Source organism: Siphateles boraxobius, unplaced genomic scaffold (genome assembly GCF_051911475.1).
Source record: "Siphateles boraxobius isolate OS27281-9 unplaced genomic scaffold, OSU_SipBor_1 31, whole genome shotgun sequence".
NCBI classification, from domain to species: Eukaryota; Metazoa; Chordata; class Actinopteri; order Cypriniformes; family Leuciscidae; genus Siphateles; species Siphateles boraxobius.
Genome location: NW_027508931.1, coordinates 19109415 through 19127320, shown reverse-complemented (window position 1 = coordinate 19127320; position 17906 = coordinate 19109415). Strand labels below are relative to the sequence as shown.

At 38.5% G+C, this 17906-nt stretch overlaps 3 long non-coding RNA genes across 3 annotated transcripts in view; 2 read left to right on the top strand and 1 right to left on the bottom strand.

Moving 5' to 3' along the window:
• The window catches only part of LOC143697014 (uncharacterized), a 480539-nt gene that overhangs the window by 138130 nt on the left and 324503 nt on the right, over window positions 1–17906 (top strand). The window lies entirely within an intron of this gene.
• LOC143697031 (uncharacterized) overlaps window positions 1–17906 on the bottom strand; it is a 125074-nt gene that overhangs the window by 18220 nt on the left and 88948 nt on the right. The window lies entirely within an intron of this gene.
• On the top strand, window positions 780–2537 carry LOC143697016 (uncharacterized). Its single transcript, XR_013186125.1, has 3 exons — window positions 780–838; window positions 1086–1167; window positions 2322–2537. It is a non-coding gene; the product is annotated as an uncharacterized LOC143697016 (long non-coding RNA).

Sequence of the window (17906 nt, the reverse complement as noted above, 5' to 3'; positions counted from 1 at the left end):
AGAGTTAGCTCTTGTTTATATAAGTTTGGGGTTTTAACCACATCTTTGTGTAGATAACAGTTTTTGATAGTTTTGTTTTGCTGGTAATTTGTTAATGGGTGATTGGAAGTAAGCTAATTTATTTAGCTTAACAGAATGCACTGTGCTGTTAATCAGTGACGTCACTTACAAATATTGATTAAAAAATGTGATTTCAGGAGCGACAGGAAAAAAAACTACAATAAAGGGTGAATTATTGTTTAATCATCATCATAATAATTTCATATGCATTTATTTCACAATATCTATTATCTTAAGATTATATATATATATATATATATATATATATATATATATTCTTTCTCTTTTCTGCATTTCACCTCTGCCTAGCTTGGTTCCTTGTAATAAACCCTATGTTCTATTGTAAATCCTATTTAACATTGTTGGCTCTGTGACAAATTGCATGTTATGTTCCTAGATCATCATGTTGATGGCCTGCTTCACCCCCTGTCCAAAACAATCTCCACGGCTATGAACCATATGATTAGTAAGCAAAACCTCAAACATACAGTGCTCTACTGTTCAAAAGATTGGGGTCTGTAAGATTTATGCTTTTGAAAGAAGTCTCACATTTTAGAAATCATTAACCCCAGGTTTTTTCAGTGAAATTGTCCTTGAGAACCCTGTAGGCTAGATAATCAGCTAATAATAAGTGACAAATTTAATGGTCATAGTTATAATAATTCATTTAACTATTATGATAATATCATGGTCATTGGTATGTTTTATTTTATTTTTTCTTGGTCTGTCTTGAATTATGTTGGCCAATGAGACAGACACCATACTGTCCAACTCAAAGGTATTTATTTATTCGTATGTATGTTTTATTGATAAATACTGAAATTCATTTTACTTATAAATGCTGAATGTGGTTCAGGGGGTCGACAACTTTAGGCACGCAAGTTATTTTTCACAGATATCTGGCCAGCTTACTCGTGGCTCATACTCTTAGCCTTTAAAATGTTTGAATTTATATCCCCAATGCAATATCAGGGGTAAAGATATCATTAGAGTTCTTAAAGTTATGGCTATGCTCTTGTTACCAGATGAGATATAATCCCTAGTGTTTGGCCCTGTGATTCTTCAGGACAAGATCTTGATGCCATCCACACTCAGTACATGAAGAAGGTGAGTTTCACAATAGCTGCCATTATCACAAATCAAGAGACCGAACACAACAGGCTTTCATCCGTATGAACTCATCCATATGTAGGGATCGGTACCGAAACCCAGTATTAAACTGGCCCTGTGGCCAAACTAAGGAAGACCACAGTATCGATAAGCTTGGACGTTATCGGTTCTTCATACCACGTGTGTTTTTCAGGCTGGTTGTTTGTAATTTTGTAAGAGTAGGGAGAGGCTTTACCTCTCATGTGTGTGTCCTGTGTACTATAACTTTACAACAGGAGCTGGTACTTGATTGAAAAGTTTAGAGCTGTTTTATTTTCACTCTCTATTCTCATTATGTTCATTTACATGCCAACAGCTCATGATGAAAATTTTCTAGCATTTATATACTACTAATAATATTGTTGATATTAAGCAAAGTTATTTACAAGATCTTTAAAAATATATATAATTAAATGTCTTTATTATAATATGACTCAACTATGAAATAGTTGTACTGTTATCTGTGTCTTTCCTTTTACTTTACAGCACATCACTGACAGGCTTTCCTATGTGATTGATTCAAGTTTTCTACCATTGTTTTTATCCAAATGAGGGTTGTAAATGCATGGACATTTTATATTTGCCATTAACTGTTAATCTTAGTTTTCTGGACTTCTCACAAAATGCCATATATTATAAGCAAATATATTTATTAAGTAGCTATAACAAAGTTATATGTTAAGTATTATATTTCACCAGATTTTATAGTGTAAAACATATTTAAGCGCGAATGAGAACCGTTTCGAGGGGGACTCCAGGTGTGCAAAAAAAACGAATATTCGAATGTCACATTTTCAAATCGAATACCAACCCACCGAACGAATATTTGAATATTCGGGTCCAGCCCTAATGCAGATTCACTTCTCTACAAAATCTCCCCAATTATTCTATAATAATTAATTCTTTTCAAATAGACCTAAATAAATATTCTGATGAAATTGTTTTTATATCGCAATATATATAGCAGAAAAACAAAATATTTATTTAAGTTTTTCAATATCGTGCAGCCCTAATAGTGAGCATATCTTAAATTGAACCTGGAATGATAATTTGTGATACCAGATGAGATGTATGTATGATAGATTTTTAACTGTACTATGTTTGTAGTGCAGGTTTTCTGGGATCCCAGCGGAAGGCATCAGATGTTGGCCTGGACAGATGTACCTGTACACCACACGACCTCTGCTTTTGCATGGATGGCTGATTACTATCATGTTCTGTGAGGGTATTATTATAGCAAAACTGAGCACCTGTGGCAGTGGAGTCTGTAGGTGTAAAGTCACACATCAGTAAATTTAAAGTCACCGAGAAAGTTACAAACTTTTTTCTCTCTCACAAACACAGAAGTAACAGCTTTTCAAATTCTTCATTGGAGGTGCACAAATACTATTGTACAAATCACAAATTAAGAAATGTATATGCTCACATTTAAGCCACGATCACACAAGGGTTTGAGCATATGACTTTACAACAAAAATATCATTCTTTTAAGTCAGCCAAGAGGTCACACATATATTGATCTTCTACTGGTCACACGTTATCATGTAGAGCAAATTCACAGGTCGGAGTTCACCAGACTTGAACTGGAATGCAGTAAAATATGAAACTTTGCGAGAGCTAGCATTTCCAATCTCCCACATTCACATGTAAATGAATGGAAGTCAATGGAATGAAAAGTGAAGTGTGACCACATAAGAATAGCCAAACAGTAATAATGATTCACCAAATTATACACAAAGAAATGTGCATGATTGGCCCAAATTGTACTGTTGTCAACAAAAATATGACCCTGTGAGTTTGGTAATTTGTAGAATAGAATTTGTGCACCTGCAATGAAGAATTTAAAAAGGTGTAACTTATGTGTTGTGTCTGTGAGAGAGAAAGGAAAAAAACGACATGTTTGCAACTCCTAAAACATTTTCTCAAAGACTTGACATCTACTCTGTTTTGCTTCAATAATACTCGATATAATACATAATACATATAATACATAATACATATAATACATAATAACACAGTCGATATTCTGATCATGTTTTTTCAAGCACAATTTATCAATGCCAAACCACATCAATCTTATTAACTATAATTTATTTTGTATAAAATTAATATACAGTACCGGTCAAAAGTTTGGAAACATTACTATTTTTAATATTTTTTGAAAGAAGTCTCTTCTGCTCATCAAGCTAGCATTTATTTGACAAAAAAAAAAAACAATAATATTGTGAAATATTATTATAATGTAAAACAGCTGTTTTATATGTGAATATATAGTAAAGTGTAATTAATTCCTGTTTATAATATATCATGTGACACTAAAGACTGGATTAATGATGCTGAAAATTCAGCTTTGCATCACAGGATTAAATTATATTTTAAAGTATATTAAAATAGAAAACCATTATTTTAAATTGTAATTATATTTCACAATATTACAGTTTTTTTCTGTATTTTTGATCCAATAAATACAGCATTGATGAGCAGAAGAGATTTCTTTCAAAAACATTAATACTAGTAAAGTAATACTGTGACAGTTTTACAGTTACATTTTGGGTCCCATTAGCTTGCAGTATGTGTATTAATTAATCCTGTCACTAGGGGCGCTCTAGCCCGTGAGATGCCTAGTGGCATAAAAAGGGCAGAGAAGAAGTATGGAGTAGGGAGTATGTGTTAACCACATGGAGAAGCTTTCTCACTGATGCTGTCTTGCTTTTTTCCCCTCATTTGAGGAACCTGAGGTTCTTAAGCTCAACTGTAAGTACTCTTATTGGTACTTAATTTGTATATATGATGTTGGGTAAGCTTTATGTAAATATGGGATGAGTAAATGTGTTAACGGTGGCACTAAGTTAATTTGTTTGTTTGATGCAGAGGGTTCAACGTGCAAGGCTGAGCTGGTAGCTCAACTACCAATAGGACATTGGCCAAAAAGGGATTAACTGTCTTCGTTTTGTCCACAACATCTTTGTGCCTTCTATGATTCACAAACTACAGTTCACATAACTGACAGTTACTTGGAATCTCAGAGGTGGCCTCATCAACAGGGCACTTAAGTACTGTTTCATTTTACTTCTTCACTTAATGCTGAATTTTGAGTAACCAAAGACACTGCTACAAAAGACTGAACTGTCCGATATTTTCCTTGCAAATGAGTGACTATATGTACATTACAAGTTACTGACTGTATGTTGTTTTGTGTTGTAAATACACTTGGCTCATTGAAATGAGAAAGTCTCTGGTCCCTTAATTGTGTAGCATTAAAAGCAAGTGTTACAATACCATCAGATCATCTTTTTTCTTTGTTCACCTGGCTGTTATAACTCATGTACAACAGCATAACAAAATCTAAAGTTAGTGATTTAAGGGCCAAGAGACCAACTAAAACAAACACTGATCACCATAATGGTGACCTATAATTCCGGGGGGGGGGGGGGGGGGGGGGGGGTTCTCCTTCATTGATTCTGCTTGTTACCATCAGGTGTCTTCAATAATACTTAATCATCACTCAATCACAAAATTATCTCATTAACTTAAACACTGCTTCAGTGTTCATTTAACACTCTGCTCAGAGTTTATATAATTTACACTGAGTTTGCTGTGCCTTTACAGTTAAGTCAGTTTTTAGTTTTAGTTTTTAGGACCGTTTTTAGCATTTTAATCATTTCAATTAATAATTTTGTACATAACTGTTACCATATCACTGGTTTGTTTTAAGGGGCTGAAATATCAAATAAAAAAGCAATTTGTTTGAATGGTTGCCTGTACTCCTGAAGATTATTTAAAGTGTATTTGGAATTGTTTACTTTCTTTGTCACAACAACCAGTGGCAGGAAAAATAGAGAAGACATAGAGTCAGCCAGCCTGACCAGCTAAGACCAACACTGACCAGCTAAGACCAACACTGACCAGCTAAGACCAACACTGACCAGCTAAGACCAGCCTGACCAGCTAAGACCAGCCTGACAAGCTAAGACCAGCCAGGCTGACCAGCTAAAACCAGCGTGGCCAGCTAAGACCAGCCAGGCTGACCAGCTAAAACCAGCGTGGCCAGCTAAGACCAGCCTGACCAGCTAAGACCAGCCTGACCAGCTAAGACCAGCCTGACCAGCTAAGACCAGCCTGACCAGCTAAGACCAGCCAGGCTGACCAGCTAAAACCAGCCTGGCCAGCTAAAACCAGCCGGGCTGTCCAGCTAAAACCAGCCTGGCCAGCTAAGAGCAGCCTGACCAGCTAAAAAAGTGTTCAAAACCCCTCTTAAACCAGCCTGATAAACCAACTATGACCAGGCTGGGAGACCAGCCAAAACCAGCCTGACCATCTTAGGCTGGTTTTAGCTGGATTTTTCAGCAGGGGAGCCACAAGAAAGAATACAAGGACAATATATATATATATATATATATATATATATATATATATATATATATATATATATATATATATATATACATATACTACAAAATTGGTTCACAGTTGGAAACATCTAGAAAAAAATACTATTTTTCCACTTGTATTTTTGCTTGCAAATTGTATAATATCCAAGGTGATAATTTCTAGTAATTGTGTAGTTAATTCTCATACTGTATTTTCAAAAGGATTATACATTTGGATATGTATCCTCTCCCCAAATTTGTCACTAATAAAACACATTAAAAATAATTTGAAGAGAAGGCTTATATTGACCTTTTAAGATTTTGTTTACATCTACCTTCTACATCTTTGCTATTTTATTAAAAAGGTTACAATTACAGCAACAATTAAAATAACAATATTTCAAGTGTAATATTCCTTTGTAAAAACTAAAGTATACATTTCATCATACGTATTTCAAAGTTAAGGATTCATTAGTTTGAATAAAGCCTACATTGGAACAAACACTATAATAACATCTTATTTGATTACTTTTATTTTTGACAAAACAAACATAGCCTAATATATTTAACATTTGAGCAGAAATTGGTGAACAAAAGCTTATTTGATGTGGCAGTATGTTACCGTATTTTCCGGACTATAAGTCGCACTTTTTTTCATATCTTGGCTGGTCCTGCGACTTATAGTCAGGTGCGACTTATATATCAAAATTACCAAGATTTACTCATCACAGGATCGCTGACGGTCCCAGATTATTATTTGCGAGTTTTTGATGTATTTGTGGTATGACGTGAATGCATCATTTGCCGAAATTGGGGGTGACATTACCGTCTACAGCCACGAGAGAGCGCTCTATGCGCTCTAGACTACAGCTAGTTTTACCGCTGAAAAAATTAACTGAAAACAACTGATATTAAATGAAATATTAGACTGAACATTCAACAAAATTCAAACAAAATGCCCCCAAAAAGAAAATCATATTCTGCAGATTACAAACTGCAGGTAATAAAATATGCAGCCGAAAACGGTAATCCAGCAGCAGAAAGAAAGTTTGGAGTGAATGAGAAACTTGTGAGGGACTGGCGAAAAGCAGAGGTTACTCTAACTGAAATGAAGAAAACAAAGAAAGCTAATCGCGGGCTGAAAGCAAGATGGCCAGAGCTGGAGGAACGAGTCCACAGATGGGTGCTTGAACAACGCGCTGCCGGGAGAGGGTTGTCAACGGTGCAGTTGCGTCTCCACGCCCTGGTAGTTGCTAAGGAGATGAATATAAGTGACTTTGCAGGCGGACCTTCTTGGTGTTACCGCTTCATGCAACCGCCTCTCTATCAGAGCACGGACAACGTTGTGTCAGAAACTGCCAGCAGACTTCCAAGCTAAGATCGACAGTTTCCGTGAGTTTGTTGAAAAGCAGGTAACTGAACACAACGTGTCACCGGATCATATAATCAACATGGACGAGGTCCCCCTCACATTTGACATCCCCATGGGCTGAAGTGTCGCAGAGAAAGGGCAGAAAAGTGTGAATATAGTGACAACTGGTCATGAGAAATCACACTTCACAGTGGTGCTGGCATGTTGTGGAGATGGATCGGAATTACCACCGATGGTCATTTTCAAACGGAAAACCATGCCCAAAGACGAATCTCCCCCCAAAGTTGTCGTGGCCGTGAATGAGAAAGGGTGGATGAATCAAGAAATGATGAACATTTGGCTTACAAAGTGCTACACTAAGCGTCCTGATGGCTTCTTTAAAACACGCAAAGCCCTGCTTGTGATGGACAGTATGCGAGCACACATAACGCCACAATTCAAAGATAAAATAAAAACTTGCAACTCCATACCTGTCATCATCCCTGGAGGCTTAACCAAAGTACTCCAGCCACTCGACATCTCTGTGAACCGGAGCTTTAAGGCAGTCTTGCGTCGCCTGTGGGAGGAGTGGATGGTGGATGGAGAGCACAGCTTCACGGCAACCGGGAGGATGCGCCATGCAACTTTCCAGCAAGTCCTTGGATGGGTTCGACACTGCATGGACTGCAGTGACAACCGAAAACATAGTGTCGGGATTCAGAAAGGCTGGAATAACCGGAACTGATGCCGAGTCTGACGAATTTTATTTTATTTTATCCTATTCAGCCTGTCAGGTATGTTCTTTATGCTATTGTGTAGCTAACTGTTGATGTGCTACGTTAACAACATAAGTTACCGGACACATATTCAGCCTGTTGTTCTTTGTGCTATTGTGTGTAGCTGAATAACTTAAATGCCTTCTGTTTTAATTAAAGTCTGTTTAAATAACTTTTTCTTGGTCTTGGATTTTGTTAAATACATTTCTAAATAAATGCGACTGTTACAATTCCGGCTCTAGCGATGCAACATAAAGGACACAAAGACAGAAGTCTGCCAATTCAAACAAAGTTTATTTAATATAAAAAGGAAAAAGGGGACTGTAGAAGCAAAACACAGCTACTGCTCTGCCGGCTGCAAGACGAGAGAGCGAGAGAGCATGCGTCTTAGATTTAAGTAGCTCCCGTCAGGTGACATCAATTAACCGGTTGATTGCAGGTGATCTACCAGGGAAACTGCAATGACATACAGATAAGAACACTCACACATAACACTCCCACCCTTAAAACATTGCTATGGAATAACCTATGGCAAATTCAACAAATACATGAAAAAGCGCAAGCACTTACGACCTTGACAGAGCATCCGCCAAAACATTATCCTTCCCACGAATGTGGCAGACTGCAAGATCATATCCCTGCAAAAACAGGCTCCATCGCATTAAGCGCTGGTTAGTGTTTCTCATGCTGTGGAGGAACACCAAGGGATTATGATCAGTGTACACAATAAGTGAAACACTGGATGAAACATACACAGCAAAATGTTTCAGAGCAAGAATAAGGGCCAAAGCTTCCTTTTCTATAGTAGAATAGTGCTTCTGATGGATATCAAATTTCTTTGAAAAAAAGCACACAGGATGCTGAACTCCCACTGAATCATCTTGAAGAAGAACCGCACCCACACCAAAATCACTAGCATCCACAGCTAGCTTAAAAGGTCTATCAAAGTCAGGTGCGGCAAGAATAGGAGAACTGCTCAACAATGCTTTCAGATTGTCAAAGGCCACCTGACATAACTCAGTCCAAACAAAAGGAACCTTGGGACTAAGCAGGTTAGTTAAAGGTGTAGCAACAGTGGCAAAATTTTTGCAAAAACTCCTATAGTATCCTGCCATACCCAGGAAATGTTTCAGTTCCCGCCGAGATGAGGGTACAGCGAAGTTCACAATGGCCTCTACTTTTGCTCCTACTGGCGACACATGACCATGGCCAACAACTTTGCCTAAATAGGTTACGGTGGCCTGCCCAAACTCACACTTGGAGAGGTTTAGGGTCAAATTCGCAGCCTTTTACCGATTGAACACATCCCCAAGCTGGGCCAAATGTTGAGACCAGGTAGCACTATAGATAACCAAATCATCAAGGTAAGCCTCACATCCTGCAACTCCTTCCAACACCTTATTCACCAGACGCTGGAAAGTGGCAGGTGCATTTCGCATTCCAAATGCCATAACGTTATAATGGCAGAAGTTATCCGGCGTCACAAAAGCAGAGATCTCACGGGCTCGCTGGCTGAGTGGAACCTGCCAATAGCCTTTTAAAAGATCTAACTTTGAAACAAAGGCTGCAGAACCAACTTGGTCAATACAATCATCTAGACGTGGAAGAGGATAGGAGTCAGGCTTAGTGATAGCATTTACCTTACGAAAATCGGTACAAAACCGAAACGAACCATCCTGCTTCTCAACTAGTAAACATGGTGAACTCCAGGCACTAAAAGTCGGTTCAGCTATGTTATGCTTTAACATATAATCTACCTCTTTGCACAAAAGCTGACGTTTAACAGGATTTACCCTATACGAGTGCTGCTTAATAGGGTTAGCTTGGCCTACCTCAATGTCATGCTCTAACACATTGGTACAAGATGGAACATCAGAAAACAAGGCCAAATATTGACCAATTAACTGAATAATATCAGAGCGCTCAGAAAGATTTAGATACGACAAATGAATGTCTAAATCAGCCAGAATTTTTGAATTTGGCAATCTACTCTGAGAAATCTCAGAAACAACACTTCCTTGTCCCATCTCAGTAGTTGGAACATTCAGTGCAGCCAAGGTCTTGACCTCTGTAGACGCAGTTTGGTTACGGTCAAAGTAAGGCTTTAGTAAATTCACATGGCACATTCGGGTTTTCCTTTTACGATCTGGAGTCTTAACCAAGTAGTTACACTCACCCACTTTCCGATCAATAGTATATGGACCACTATATTGAGCCTGCAATGCAGAACCCAGTACTGGTAAGAGCACCAGCACTTGGTCTCCTGAACAAAACACACGATGTTTTACCTTTCGATCATACCAAGTCTTCATCTTCTCCTGAGCTGCTTTCAAATTTTCTTTGGCCAGTTCACAGGCTCTACTAAGCCTAAAGTGGAAATTAGACACATAGTCCAAGAGGTTAGTAGGAGTAGAATACTCAACATCTAACCACTTCTCCTTTACCAATTTCAAAGGCCCCCTCACAGTGTGCCCAAACACAAGTTCAGCTGGACTGAAACCAAGGGACTCCTGAACAACCTCTCGAACTGCGAAGAGGAGTAGTGGAACGCCATCATCCCAATCTCTCTCAAACTCTTTGCAATAGGTCTTCAGCATAGTCTTGAGAGTTTGGTGGAATCTCTCAAGTACACCTTGAGACTCTGGATGATACGCAGATGAAATGTTATGCTGAATAGACAACTGCTTTAACACCTGGGAAAAAAGGCGAGACATAAAATTAGACCATTGATCAGACTGAACAACTCTTGGTAGTCCAAAAACGGTGAAAAACTTAATAAGGGCCTTGGAAATGGCAGGGGCTGTAATCTTGCGTAAAGGAACCGCTTCAGGAAATCTTGTGGCGGCACACATAATTGTGAGAAGGTATTGATTACCTGACTTGGTGTGGGAAAGAGGTCCAACACAATCAATCAAAACATGTTCAAATTGCTCTCCAATGGCAGGAATAGGCTGTAGTGGAGCTACAGGAATAGACTGGTTAGGTTTTCCTACAATCTGACAAACATGACACGATCTACAATACTGAGCCACATCAGACCTCACGCCAGGCCAAAAAAATGCCTTAACACACGATCAAGAGTTTTCCTGACCCCCAAGTGGCCAGAGAGACAATGATCATGGGCGAGATACAATATGTCAGATCGATAAACTTCTGGAACCATCCCATGAAACACGCTACTCCAGTCATAGTCACATGATATTTTTCGATCTGTCCACTTTCTCATCAAAACGCCATCACTAACAAAATAGCCAGAAGCAACATTTGATAGTACTTCATCAGACACCAAATCTTCAAACATGGGTGACAAAGTGGGATCTTGTTTTTGCTCAAGTATTAACTTTTCACGAGATGGAAACATCTTTCCACTCCCTGACAAGTTCATGTCACCTTGGACCATGAAAGTATCATAAAGTGGCAACACCGTTTGACTGCTGGAAGATTTGTCTTCAACCTGCCTCTTAGCCGACATGGCACGAGTAGTTCCACAAACAGGAAAAATTTCTGGAAATGCCAATTCAAGTTCATCTGGACAATCTGACTTGAGGATAGTAGAGGTTACTTCAGGGACAGCTAGCACTTTCCCACCACCTAAATCATTTCCTAGAATAAAGGACACACCATCTATGGGAATCTGAGAACAAAGTGCAACAACCACATCCCCAGAGATTAAATCTGATTGGAGATTAATTCTGTGTAAAGGCATAGACAGAAATCCTCCACCAAAACCTTTAACAATTACCTCTGAATCTTGAGCTGACTTTTCATTGAAGGGCAAGACATCACGTAAAATCACAGATTGAAAAGCTCCTGTATCTCTCCAGATCTTGATAGCTTGCCTATGTTCAGGGTCAGAAGACAGATACACAGAACCATCCATCAGAAATGATGATGAGCCAGCTAAATCCCCTGTCTTGCATAAAGCATCAACAACTGAAGATGCCAAAGGAAGGCTTGGCACAGGACTTACAAATGCTACAGTCTTTGCAGATTTCTGTTTTTTACTTAGAACAGGACAATCTGCAATAAGATGGCCTGGTGTCTTACAATAAAAACAAGCTCTTTCTGAAATCAAACCATCATTAGTCATTTTATTGGCAGGTGATGAGGCAAAAGGCACAGACCTTACAAACTGAGACCTATTGTACTTCATCTGGTCCTGAACCTCAGCTTGTTTGTCACCAAAATGTACCTTATGGGTTAAAACAAACTCATCGGCCAAAATTGCAGCTTGTTCTAAGGTCACTGTTTTCTGCTCATTCAAATAAACAGACACTACATCAGGCAGACAGTTTTTAAATTCTTCAAGCAAAATGAGTTGCCTAAGATGTTCCTTACTTTCCACCTTCTGAGACGTACACCACCGATCAAACAGATTCTCCTTCTGTTTTGCAAACTCAACATAAGTGTCGTGAGCAAATTTGGCACAACTTCGAAAACGCTGGCGGTAAGCTTCAGGAACCAGCTCAAATGCCTTCAATACAGCTGCTTTAACCTCATCATAATTAGCACTCTTCTCTAGGCTAAGAGCGGAATAAGCTTCTTGAGCTTTACCCACCAAGATACTTTGTAAAAGCAAAGTCCACACAGTTCTAGGCCACTTTGATGTAATTGCCACCCGTTCAAAATGAGAAAAATATCGGTCAACATCTTTCTCAGAAAAAGGAGGTACTAACTTAATGTGTCTACCAACATCAAATGAAGAACCATCACCTCTTGGAGTTAAAGTAGCAGCTTTTAATTCCAACTCTTTAAGAGACCGTTCGTGTTCAAGATACATTTGTTTCTCTCTTAGTTTCGCATTAACCTCTAGCTGTTTCTCCTGGAAAGCTATCTCTTTGAGCCTAAGCTCAATTCAGACAAAGGAGCAGTCATGGATTGTGGGGAAAACTGCTTAACTTTTAAGACACCATTGTCAATCAAAACACTTCTAATGATTTCCTTCACACCATCCTTCAGTCGCTTCTCACTACTTGTGATGGGAATATCATAATGAGAGGACAACTGCAAAAGTTGATCCTTTGTAAAAAAACTCAAGTAACTCTTCCGAAGGTTCCTTTAGGAAGTCTTCTAAAGAAGCCATTACTAAACTCAACACTAACTACACTTAAGTAGTAACACTAGCTCCTACACAGAAGTTCAGCTGACACAACAGGTCCAATTACACACTGCTACAAAAATGACAAAAGCAGCACACATGCTCTCAAACAAAGCTTTAACCAGAAGTAGAATTAACCCAAACACAGAAGATTACTCACCCCAAGCAATCACAAACATCTAAAGGCAATACTGGGCATTAGTCTACACTAAAGTCCACAAAGGAACTTCACACAAACACTGCTAACACACTAAAGTTAGGATCATGGACCAAATAAACACTACAGTACCTCAAAAAAAAGTTTAACTCACCTAACTTAAGGATTCCGCTTTCACTTCCATCAAAATAGTGAGCATGCTTGCTGAGCTCAAACACAATACAAAAACACATGAGATACACCCGGACACCTGCCTAACACTTCTAATTCCTATCTATCTTCTGAGGTGTACCGGGCACGAGGCGACTTTAAAAGCAAAAACTCAGCAACTGTGAACCAATCTATCAATGGTCACAGTTCTGAAATGCTTACCCCCGACAGAGAACAAGTCTCCACCCAGAATAACCTTGAAAACAAAAAAGGAAAAATAACAAAAGAGTGAACCGATGGAAGGATTGAGTAATCAACCCAGCTGGAACTCTCACCCTACCTAACCGGGAAAACTCATGCATATATTCAAAAATACTCAAACAACCATACTCACCAAATGATCTCAATCAAAGGGAATAAACAAAAACAGTCCCCAAAAAATACTTTTTACCAACCAAATTCGACGATCCCCATTATGTTACAACCCCGGCTCTAGGGATGCAACAAAAGGACACAAAGACAGAAGTCTGCCAATTAAAACAACGTTTATTTAATATAAAAAGGAAAAAGGGGACTGTAGAAGCAAAACACAGCTACTGCTCTGCCGGCTGTAAGACGAGAGAGCGAGAGAGCATGCGTCTAAAGGCAGGCATACACTGTGCGAATTTCGTCCGATTTTGAGCCGAATTCTGACTCGTGCGACTCTTTTTCGGGTCGGGCCGATTTTCAGATTTGTCGTGCGTCATTTGTCGTGCAGTGTTCGTGCAGTATACAAGGGGAAACGAGAGGCGATTAACCTCTCCCTATCGGCAATCGGATGGTCGGATGAATTTCTGGCATGTCAGAAATTTTGGTCGCTCCTCGTGACTATATCGCACAGTTGAAGCAGAGCTACGAACCGATTGCCCTAAACTCAGTGTTTTATTCCTCACTGCGCCTGCGCGAAAACAGAGTTTAACCATTTCAATCTGCTGAAAAAAAAAAAAAAACGAAAAGAGGGAACTCTTTAAGTTCTGTAGTTCAAACTAGCTACAAATTACTGTTGCTTACCTCCAGTTTGTCCAGTTATTAGGCCTACCCACGTCTTCCAAGCTGTGATGTAGCACCGTGTCTCTTTTATTAATTTGTTAAACAATGTTTTTGAAATAAACCTGTTTTTAATTTTCATTGATGACTAATTATTGCAGTGTTCAGACATATTATAGACTGTTAATATAATTATATGCCTATAATTCATTGTAGCCTAATCGATCTAAATGTTTTAGACAATTTTCAACGAGGATCCTCATTGAAAATTGTCTAAAACATTTAGGTCGATTATAATGAATTATAGGCATATAATTATATTATTATTATTCCTCGAGGAGTAAGCTTCTATGTAATATATTATTATCCTCACAGCGCATTGCGGCGATGTGCTGTGAAATTATTGCGTGGCAAATTAATTATAGCCTAATAGCAGATCAATTTAATAATAAAATGAGCCTTCCCTAATACAATAATACTAATAATAATTTAATACATAAATTGGAAGTGCTAAATCATCTTGATATTGATAACTGATGCTTGTTTTGACAATATCTCTGGATACATGATATCGTCTACCAACCCAGCACGGGGGTTTATCGCACATATTTCACACGTATAGTGTGAGCAGTCAAGTCACTGCTCGACGTTCGGACCGTATAGTGTGAGCACATAAATCCTGAGCTTTGGCTTTATATCGCATGCGATCTACTCGTTCAGTGTGAGTAGATACCTTGCTGAAATCGCACAGACATCGCACAGTGTATGCCCGCCTTTAGATTTATGTAGCTCCCGTCAGGTGACATCAATTAACCGGTTGATTGCAGGTGATCTACCAGGGAAACTGCAATGACATACAGATTAGAACACTCACACATAACAGCGACTTATAGTCCAGTGCGACTTATATATGTTTTTTTCCTCGTCATGACGCATTTTTGGGCTGATGCGACTTATACTCCGGAGCGAGTTATAGTCCGGAAAATACGGTAGTCTATTTTAAAAGTAAAACTTTATAATCTATCCAAAACTAGTCAACGAAATGTTGTCTTTCATATTTCGTCTGTAACATAGGCATATCGTTTGTTGTTTTTATAATAGCCTATATTAGGGCATATAAATATTAATTTGCAGTTTAATGCATTGCTTATACAAAGACATTTTATTTCAACATATTTCAGTCGATTTTCACTCATCTCAGTATAGCAATATAGTTTGGTAAAAGCTGTTCAGTTCATTCATTCACACACAGACGCAATTCATATTTAAACAGTCTTTTTGCGGTTTACATAGACTAGGATATTGCGATTAGAACAATTATAAAAAAACGTACTTCTCAGATGGATCCGTTTCTCCTCGAAATGAATTTAAACCAGCACTTCTGAGGTAAATTTCCCAGGATTATTCCTCACAGCCTTGCAAGACAACGTACAGTACTGTAATCTGAATAAATTTGGTGTGCTGATCTCATCTAATGGGCGTTTACACGTTTGCATGTGTTGCTTCAGATCATTTGCGTTTGAATAGCGCGCGCTCTACGTGGGCGTGTCAAATTAAAAGATAATGAGATTAAATGAGAGCGACTGACATCTCTCTCTTTTCATATAGATTACATAAACAGAGAATATTTGTTTTTGTTATGAATTAGATAATTTAAAATTACAAACTTAAACAATTATAAAGATATATTGCTCATGCCTGGGTAAATAATAGTCGCTGAGTTTTGTTTAAGTTTAGAGACGTGCTCAAAAAAAAAAGCTCACTGTGACTGAGATTATGGAAAGCACACCCTGTTTATTTTCTTTATTTTACAAAACCACAATATTTTATTTCGATTGTAATTGGACACATAAAAAGTAGACATTTAACAGTTAATTTTTTCATATTTTTTAAGTCTGTATGACCAAAAATGACGGAGTATTTTAGGTCTATTTTGCTGCTTTGTGAAAAAAATCGAGCAAAACGCACTGGCGTGTTTTCAGACCCCAGAGGGTTAACAAAGCTAAATGCAAACCTAAAGCACTTTTTACAGAAATAAATAAACGGTCAAACCGTCCACCATAGCTCTTACTGGTTCCGCTGATCTTTTTGAAGGTTTTCAGTCTTTTTTCCTACAAAAAATTTACAACATCTATCAGTCATTTTCCTCTACTGCCACTACCCCCTCAACTCCATATTTGATTGGTTGTCCGTTAGACACTTTTTCACTTACAAATACATCTGTATTTGCGGCACTTCAGTGGCTGACCTCATATCTATGTGATAGACAACAATTTGTTGAGATAGGTAACAATCGCTCACGCTCTGTTCCTGTTTCTCATGGTGTCCCCCAAGGCTCTGTACTTGGCCCGCTTCTATTTCTAATCTGCTTGCTACCGTTAGGCCAGATCATCAGACAGCATGGTCTCAATTTTCATAGCTATGCTGATAATATAAAAATTTACTTCACGATCGATCCTCATTCTTCTTTTCCAACCTCTTCAGTTATCTCCTGCCTTCACGAACTTAAAACATGGATGTCCTCTAACTTCTTACAGCTTAATGCTTGTAAAACCGAAATCCTGTTGATTAACCCTAGATCACAGAGCTCACCCAGACATGACATTTGTATTGATATAGATGGTATTGAGATTAGGCCTTCAAAAACTGTACGGAATCTGGGAGTTTTGTTCGACCCCACGCTCTGCTTTCACTCACACATTAGTCAGACTGTCAAATCATGCTTTTTTCACCTGCAGAATATTGTTCGTATTCGCCCCTCTCTTATCTTTATAGATGCGGAAACTGTTATTCATGCTTTTATCACTTCCAGATTGGACTTCTGTAATTCATTATACAGCGGACTACCCACCAAAGTAATACATCGCCTTCAAATTGTTCAAAACTCTGCTGCACGTGCCCTCACATATAATAAAAAATCTGCCCACATCACTCTTATCCTTCACCAACTGCACTGGCTTCCTGTCATAAACCGCATCCAATTTAAACTGTTAGTTCTAGTATACAAAGCTGTACATGGCCCGGCATCCAAATACCTTGTTGATTTGGTACAGCCATATGTTCCAACTCGGGCCCTTAGGTCTAGCACTGAAAACCTACTCGTGGTACCCCGAGTCAGGCTCTCCACGGTGGACGGTAGGGCCTTTAGTGTTGTTGGCCCTAAGCTGTGGAATAAGCTGGCCCCGAATCTTCGTGTGACCGACCACATCCGGACCTTCAAAAAACAACTTAACCCTCTGGGGTCCAAGGTGTTTTTGGGGTCCTTGAGATGTTTTGACATGCCCTGACATTTTTGCTTTTGTCAGTTGCTTATAAACATATTAATAGCAAAGGTGTAATTACACTCTATTTAGCACAAACAGGGCTACCATAATATGTGAGCAAAATGTATGTACATGTTTGCATTTTTGAGAGAATATTGTTTATGCATGGTTATTGAAAAAACTAAAACTTAAAGTGTCTGAAATAAGGCCACAAAACACATACTAAATATGTGTCCACAAGACTTTTGACTAATGGGTGTTGTTGCCTAGAATTTTTGCTTCAAAATGATCTGAAAATCATCCTGCCTAATCATTTACACAAAACAATACATTGATTTAAATTTTGTAAGACACCTTTTGTTTGGAAAGGCAATATGCGTGGAGGCGTGTTCACACATGAGAAGACAAAGGCCGGATAATGTGCCACATACATAATGAGCTGCATATTAATTAGCCCTTTCACACAGGTGTGTCACAGGATCCCAAAGAATGCAAGGACAAAAGAA